A 10081-nucleotide genomic window follows, 5' to 3' on the forward strand; every position below is an offset into this window, starting at 1 on the left:
ACTGTATATGTATTCTACTGTATATGTATTATACTGTATAATGTATTTATACCATATGTGTAGTATACAGTATTGTGTATTATCCATATGTGTTTATACAGTATGTGTATTATACTGATATGTATTTATACTGTATGTGTATTATACATATTATGTATTATTACAGTATTGTATTATACTGTATATGTATTATACCATATGTGTATTATACAGTATAGTGTATTATACCATATGTGTATTATACAGTATATGTATTATACTATATATGTTTATACTGTATGTGTATTATACTGTATTGTATTATACGTATATGTAATACATATGTGTATTATACTATATATGTATTATACTATATGTGTATTATACTGTATGTGTATTATACTGTATATGTATATACTTGTATATGTATTATACCATATGTGTATTTACTATATATGTATTATTACTATATGTGTATATACTGGAGTGTATTATACTGTATATGTATATCGTATATGTATTATTTACCATAGTGTTATTATACTATATATGTATTATACTATATATGTATTTACTGTATGTGTATTATACTGTATATGTATTATACCATATGTGTATTATACTATATAGGATTATCTAATATGATTATACTGATGTTATTTACTGTATGTGTATTATAATGTATGTGTATTATACTGTATATGTATTATACTGTATATGTATTATACCATAGTGTATTATACTGTATATGTATTATACTATATATGTATTATACTGTATGTGTATTATACTGTAAATGTATTATTACTGTATATGTTATTACCATATGTGTATTATACTATATATATTATACTATATATTATTATACTGTATGTGTATTATACTGTATATGTTTGATACTGTATATGATATATACCATATGTGTATTATACTATATATGTATTATACTATATATGTATTATGCTGTATGTGTATATACTGTATATGTATTATACTGTATATGTTATTTATACATAGTGTAGTATACAGTATGTGTATTATACCATATGTGTATTATACAGTATGTGTATTATACTGTATATGTATTATACTGTATGTGTATTATACTATATATGTATTATACAGTATGTGTATTACTGTATATGTATTATACCATAGTGTATTATACAGTATGTGTATTATCCATATGTTATTATACAGTATATGTATTATACTATATATGTATTATACTGTATGTGTATTATACTGTATATGTATGATTACTGTATAGTATTATTACCATATGTGTATTATACTATATATGTGTATTAACTATATGTGTATTATTACTGTATGTGTATTATACTGTATATGTATTATACTGTTATGTATTACCATATGTTATTATACTTCATATTATGTATATCTATAATGTATTATACTGTATGTGTATTATATATGTATATATACCATATGTGTATTATACTATATATGTATTATACTATATATGTATTAACTGTATGTGTATTATACTGTATGTGTATTATAATGTATGTGTATTATACTGTATATGTATTATACTGTATATGTATTATACCGTATGTGTAGTTTATCGTATGTATTATACTATATGTTTATACTGTATGGTTATATACTGTATGTGTATTATACTGTATAGTATTATACTGTAATATGTATTATACCATATGTGTATTATACTATATATGTATTATACTATATATGTTATATACTGTATGTGTATTATACTGTATATGTATTATACCATATGTGTATTATACTATATATGTATTATACTATATATGTATTATACTGATGTGTATTTATACTGTATATGTATTATACTGTATATGTATTATACCATATGTGTATTATACTATATAAGTATTATACTGTATATGTATTATACTGTATATGTATTAACTATATATGTATTATTACTATATGTGTATTATACTGTATATGTATTATACTGTATATGTATTATACTGTATATGTATTATACTATATGTGTATTATACTGTATGTGTATTATACTGTATATGTATTTTACTATATGGGTATTATACATATGTGTATTATACCATATGTGTATTACAGTATGTTGTATTATACCATATATTATTATTATACTATATTGTGCATTATACTGTATATGATTATACTTATGTGTTATTTACTGTATATGTAGTATACATATGTATTATACATATGTGTATTATACTGTATATGTATATATACTATATATATTATACTTATGTGTATTATACTGTAAATGTATTATACGTATAGTATTATACCATATTGTATATATTACTATATATGTATTATACTAATATGTATTATACATGTATGCTGTATATTATACTGTATATGTTTGATATCTGTATATGTATTTATACCATATGTGTATGATACTAGATATGTATATACCTATATACTGAGTATTAACTGCTGTATGTGTAGTTATACTGCTATATATTTATGTATGTGTATTATACTGTATATTATTATACTGTATATGTATTATACCATATGTGTAGTATACAGTATGTGTATTATACCAATGTGTATTTACAGTATGTGTATTATACTGTTATGTTTATACGTGTATGTGTATTATATAGCTATTATGTATTATACAGTATGTGTATTATACTGTAATGATTATACCATAGTGTAGGATACAGTATGTGTATTATACCATTATGTGTATTATCAGTAGTGTATTATACCTTGGTATTATTACAGTATATAGATTATACATATGTGTATTATACTATGTTGTATTTATACTGTATATGTATTATTAACTGTATATGTATTATACCATATGTGTATTATACTATTATGTATTATACTATATGTGTATTATACTTATGGTGTATTATACTGTATACTGTATATACTGTATATGTATTTTCCATTATGTAGTTAATACTAATTGACTTATACTATATATGTATTAATACTGTAGTGTATTATACTGTATGATGTATGATACCATATGTGTATTGTATACTATATATGTATATACTATATATGTATTTATTAGTACTGTATGTGTATTATACTGATATGTGTATTATAATGTATGTGTATATACTGTATGATATTATACTGTATATGTATGTTATACCGATATGTGTATTATACTGATATATGTATTAACTTATATATATTATACTGTATGTGTATTATACTATATGTGTATTATACTGTATATGTATTATACTGTATATGTATTATACATAGATGTGTATTATACTATTATGATGTATTATACTATATATATGTTTAACTGTATGGTGTATTATACTGTATATGTATTATCATATGTGTATTATGTTAACTATTAATATGTATTATACTATATATGTATTATACTGTAGTGTATTATACTGTATACTGTATTAATACTGTATATGTATATCTACCATATGTGTATTATACTATATAAGTATTTATACTGTACTAGTATTATACTGTATATGTATTATACTATATATTGTATTATACTATAGTGTATTATACTGTATAGTTTATACTGTATATGTATTATACTGTATATGTATCTATACATATGTTATTATACTGTATGTGTATTATACTGTATATGTATTATACTATAGTGTTTATTATACAGTATGTGTATTATCCATATGTGTATTATACAGTAGTGTATATACATTATGTATTATACTATATGTGCATTATAACTGTATATGTATTATACTGTATGTTGTATATAACTGTAATGTTATTATACCATATTGTGTAGGTATACAGTATTTGGTTGTTATTATACCATATATTTTATACTATTGTGTATTATACTGTATGTGATTATACTGTATATGTATTAACCCATATTGTATTATACTATATGTGTATTATACAGTATGTGTATTTTTTATACAGATATGTATTATACTATATGTTATTATCTGTATAGTATTATTTATTACCATATGTGTATTGTACAGTATGTGTATTATACCATATATGTATTTATACTATATGTGTATCTTATACGTTATATGTATTATACCATTTGTGTTATATACAGTTATGGTGTATTATATGATATGTATAACCTTATATGTATTATACTATATGTTGTATAACAGTATGTGTATTATACCATATATGTATTTACATATGTGATTTATTACCATATATGTATTATACTATATGTGATTATACTGTATATGTATTATACCCAATATGTGTATTATACAGTATGTGTTATTTATTACCATTTATGGTGATATACAGTATATGTATATACTGTATATGTATTATACCAATTGTAGTATACATATGTGTATTATACCTATATGTATTATTACTGTATATGATATTACAGTATGTGTACTATTACAGTAGTGTATTATACTTATATGTATTATACCATATGTGTATGTTACTTGGTATATGTTTATACCATATATGTATTTACTTATGTGGATTATGACAGTATGTTATATATACCTTAAATGATAGTATATTTTACTATATGGTGTATTATACTGATATATGTATTATACCATATGCTGTATACTTTACCTTACTTATATGTTATTGTATGGTATATTGGTTGTTGAGTTATTTCTAAAATTTAATATTGATAATAACCATATGTATGTATTAATATAGTGTATTATATGATATTATACCATATAATGATTATTACTATATGTGTATATACTGTATATGTATTATAGCGATAAAATACAGGGGAGACAAGTATTTGATACACGGCCGATTTGGCAGGTTTTCCTTACTTACAAAGCATGTAGAGTCTGTAATTTTTATCATAGGTTACACTTCAAACTGTGGAGACGGAATCTTAAACGAAAATCCAGAAAATCACCATTGTATGGTTTTTAAGTAATTAATTACAGCATTTATGCATGACATAATATTGATCACCTACCAACCAGTAAGATTCTGCCTCTCACAGAACCTGTTAGTTCTTTCTTTAAAAGGCCTCCTGTTTCCACTCTTACCTCGTATTACTTGCACCTGTTTGAACCTCGTTACCTGTATAAAGAACACTGTCCACACCACTCAATCAAAACAGACGTCCAAACCATCTCCGATCGCCGAAGACCAGCAGAGCGTGTGTAAGGACATCAGGGATTAAAATTGTAGACCTGCACAGGCGGGATGGACTCAGGGACAATAAGGCAAGCAGCTTGGTAAGAAGGGCAACAGCTGTTGGCGCAATTATTAGAAAATGAAAGGGAAGTTCAAGATGCGGTCAATCACCCTCGGGTCTGGACGGCTCCATGCAGGATCTCACCTCGTGGGGCATCAATGATCGATGAGGAATGTGAGGGATCAGCCCAGAACTACACGGCAGGACCTGGTCAATGACCTGAAGAGAGCTGGGACCACAGTCTCAAGAAAACCATTAGTACACACTACCTCGCATGGATTAAAATCCTGCAGCGCACGAAGGTCCCCCTGCCAAAGCCAGCGCGAGTCCAGGCCCGTCTGAAGTTTGTCAATGACCTATCTGGAATGATCCAGAGGAAGGGGAGAAGGTCATTGTCTGATGAGAACAAAAATAGAGCTTTTTGGTCTAAACTCCACTCGCCGTGTTTGGGAGGAAGAAGAGGATGAGTTACAACCCCAAGAACACCATCCCACCGTGAAGCATGGAGGTGAAACATCATTCTTTGGGGATGCTTTTCTGCAAAGGACAGGACGACTGCACCGTATGAGGGAGGATGGATGGGCCATGTATCGCCGAGATCTTGGCCAACAACCTCCTTCCTCAGTAAGAGCATTGAAGATGGGTCGGGCTGGGTCTTCAGCATGACAACGACCCGAAAACACACAGCCAGGGCAACTAAGGAGTGGCTCCTTAAGAAGCATCTCAAGGTCCTGGAGTGGCCTAGCCAGTCTCCAGACCTGAACCCAATAGAAATTATTTGGAGAGCTGAAAGTCCGTATTGCCCAGCGGACAGCCCCGAAACCTGAAGGATCTGGAGAAGGTCTGTATGGAGGAGTGGGCCAAAATCCCTGCTGCAGTGTGTGCCAACCTGGTCAAGAACTACAGAAACATATGATCTCTGTATTGCAAACAAAGGTTTCTACCAATAGTTAAGTTCTGCTTTCTGATGTATCAAATACTTATGTCATGCAATAAAATGCAAATTAATTACTTAAAAACCATACAATGTGATTTTCTGGATTTTTGTTTTATATTCCGTCTCTCACAGTTGAGTTTACCTATTGATAAAAATTACAACCTCTAAATGCTTTGTAAGTAGGAAACCTGCCAAATCGTCAGTGTATCAAATACTTGTTCTCCCCACTGTATGTATTATACTATGATGTTATTATACTGTATATGTATTATACTGTATGTGTATTATACAGTATGTGTATTATACCATATGTGTATTATTACAGTATGTGTATATACCATATTATGTATTATACTATATGTGTATTATACAGTGTGTGTATTATACCATATATGTATTATCATATGTGTATTATTACTGTATGTGTAATATACAAAAATGTATTATACTATTTGTGGAATTATACTAGGTGTATTATACTGTATGGTATTATAATGTATGTGGATTATACTGTATATGTATTATCTGTATGGTATATACTGTATGTGTATTATACTTATATATGATATCTATATATGTATTATACTATATATGTATTTACTATATGTGTATTATCACTGTATATGTATTTATACTATATGTGTATTATACTGTATGTGTATTATACTGTATATGTATTACACTATATATGTATTATACTATATATGTATTATACTATATATGTATTATACTGTATTGTTATATACTGTATGTGTATTATACTCTATATGTATTATACTGTATGTGTATTATACTATATGTGTATTATACTATATATATTATACTATATATGTTATACTGTAAGTGTGTTATCCTGTATGTATGTGTTATGTATACTATCATTTATTTTATTTTTACTTATAACCTTATTTAACTAGGCGAGTCAGTTAAGAACAAATTTCTTTTTCAATGACAGCCTAGGAACGGTGGTTAACTGCCTTGTTCAGGGCCGAACGACAGATTTTACATTTCAGCTCAGGGAGAGAGGGATGGGGAGAAAGGAAGACAGGGATGGAGGGAGAGAGGGAATGATGCATTGAGGAGGGTAATGTGAGGGGACAGAGGTTAGAGGGTTAGATAGCTGTGTCTCTCTCTTTCTGTCTCTCTTTCTGTCTCTCTTTCTCTCTCTCTCTTTCTGTCTCACTCCCTTTTTTCCTCTTGCTGGATGCAGTTGTTAGGCGTGTGGTGTGGTCAGCGGTGAGTGTATGGCGCATGTAGTGTGGTTACGTTGGTGTTGGTCAGCATTAGTGGTGTCAGCATGTAGTGTTGTTAGCGTGTGTGTTGGTTAGCGTGTTAGTGTTGGTCAGCGTGTAGTGTTGGTCAGCATGTAGTGTGTTAGCGGTGTGGTGTGGTCAGCGTGTAGTGTTGGTTAGCGTGTCGTTTTGGTTAGCGTGTCGTGTTGGTTAGCGTGTAGTGTTGGTTAGCGTGTAGTGTTGGTCAAGCGTGTAGTGTTGGTCAGCGTGTAGTGTGGTCAGCGTGTGTGTTGGTTAGCGTTTGTATGTTGGTCAGGCATGTAGTGTTGGTCAGCATGTAGTGTTGGTTAGCGTGTGGTTGTTGTCAGCGTGTAGTGTTGTTAGCGTGTCGTGTTGGTTAGCGTGGTCGTGTTGTTAGCGTGTAGTGTTGGTTAGCGTGTAGTGTTGGTTAGCGTTTGTTAGTGTTGGTCAGCGTGTCGTGTTGGTCAGCGGTGTAGTGTAGGTCGTGTTCGTGTTTGGTCTGCATGGCGTGTTGGTTAGCGTTGTAGTGTTGTTAGCGTGTCGTGTTGTTAGCGTTGGTCGTTGTTCGTTAGCGATGTAGTGTTGGTTAGCGTGTATGTTGGTTAGCGGTCGTGTGTTAGCGTGTCGTGTTGGTTAGCGTTTGTAGTGTTGGTTAGCGTTGTAGTGTTGGTGGCGTGTAGTGTTTGGTTAGCGTGTCGTGTTGGTTAGCGTGGGAGTGTTGAGTTAGCGTTTAGTGTTTGTTACGTTAGTGGTTGGTTTAGCGGGTAGGGTTGGGTTTAGCGTGTAGTGTTGGTTAGCGTGTAGTGTTGGTTAGCGTGTGGTGTTGGTTAGCGTGTAGTGTTGGTTAGCGTGTAGTGTTGGTGAGCGTGTAGTGTTGGTTAGCGTGTAGTGTTGGTTAGCGGGTAGTGTTGGTTAGCGTGTAGTGTTGGTTAGCGTGTAGTGTTGGTTAGCGTGTAGTGTTGGTTAGCGTGTAGTGTTGGTTAGCGGGTAGTGTTGGTTAGCGGGTAGTGTTGGTTAGCGTGTCGTGTTGGTTAGCGTGTCGTGTTGGTTAGCGGGTAGTGTTGGTTAGCGTGTAGTGTTGGTTAGCGTGTAGTGTTGGTTAGCGTGTAGTGTTGGTTAGCGGGTAGGTCGAACACCTAACGGAGTTTCAGTAGAGATTAAAACAGGCTTTACTTTGTTGTGACACCAGACATCCAATCACAGATTAAACCCTGGGGCAGGGGGACAAAAAATACACACACACACACATTAAAGTGTGTCTTATATGTGTTCATGATTTTGTTGATTATGTTCATTAATATCTAATTAAGATATTGAAAAAACACGCCCTCAGCTGTTTTGAAATCTACTCAGGATAAATATTAATTTTCTGCTCATGAAGAAGAAGCCAGGGACATGAAGTGATAATCAAGATGTTACCTAACATTATAATCCTACTGAAGCATATTCTAACACACACTGTATCACAGAGTACTGCACCCTCATTAGCATAGGGAATATCCATGTGCCATTAGCATAGGGAATATACATGTGTCATTAGCATAGGGAATATACATGTGTCATTAGCATAGGGAATATGCAGTCATTAGCATAGGGAATATACATGTGTCATTAGCATAGGGAATATGCATGTCTCATTAGCATAGGGGATATACATGTGTAATTAGCATAGGGAATATACATGTGTCATTAGCATAGGGAATATCCATGTGTCATTAGCATAGGGGGTATACATGTGTCATTAGCATAGGGAATATACATGTCATAAGCATAAGAAATATACATGTCATTAGCATAGGGAATATGCATGTATCATTGGCATAAGGAATATACATGTGTCATTAGGTGGCGGTTATGGAACCGCCACCTGTCCCGGACCTGCTATTTTCAACTCTTGATGATCGGGTATGAAAAGCCAACTGAAAATTATTCATGATTATTATTTGACCATGCTTGTCACTTATGAACATTTTGAACATCTTGGCATAGTTCTGTTATAATCTCCACCCAGCACAGCCAGAAGAGGACTGGCCACCCCTCATAGCCTGGTTCCTCTCTAGGTTTCTTCCTAGGTTTTGGCCTTTCTAGGGAGTTTTTCCTAGCCACCGTGCTTCTACACCTGTATTGCTTGCTGTTTGGGGTTTTAGGCTGGGTGTCTGTACAGCACTTCGAGATATTAGCTGATGTACGAAGGGCTATATAAAATAAACTTGATTGATTTGATTAGCAATTAACAACAAAGGACCAGCATTTCTGAGTCCTTTCCATGTTTCTTTCTCTCCATCTCTCTCTGTTTCTCTGTCGCACCTCTCCCTCTTCCTGAGGGGCAGAGAGGTAGGCAGAGAGAAAGGCATGCAGATAGACAGGCAGAGAGGCAGCCAGAGAGGCAGGCAGAGGCAGGCAGAGAGACAGGAAAAAAGGCAGAGAGACAGGCAGAGAGGCAGGCAGAGAGACAGAGAGAAAGGCATACAGGCAGGCAGGCAGAGAGGTTAGCAGGCAGAGTGGGAGACAGGCAGAGTGGCAGAGTGGCAGACAGACAGACAGACAGACAGACAGACAGACAGACAGACAGACAGACAGACAGACAGACAGACAGACAGGCAGGCAGGCAGGCAGGCAGGCAGAGTGGCAGAGAGGCAGAGACACAGCGTTTCAGCTGGGCCCTAATGATGGTGCTGGTTGCTATTGAATCAATATCTCTTGATGGTAAATAAAGCCCCGAGAGGGTGAGGGACTACCCAGCGTGGAGGG

The sequence above is a fragment of the Salvelinus sp. IW2-2015 genome, linkage group LG10, assembly GCF_002910315.2.
Source record: "Salvelinus sp. IW2-2015 linkage group LG10, ASM291031v2, whole genome shotgun sequence".
Taxonomy (NCBI): domain Eukaryota; kingdom Metazoa; phylum Chordata; class Actinopteri; order Salmoniformes; family Salmonidae; genus Salvelinus; species Salvelinus sp. IW2-2015.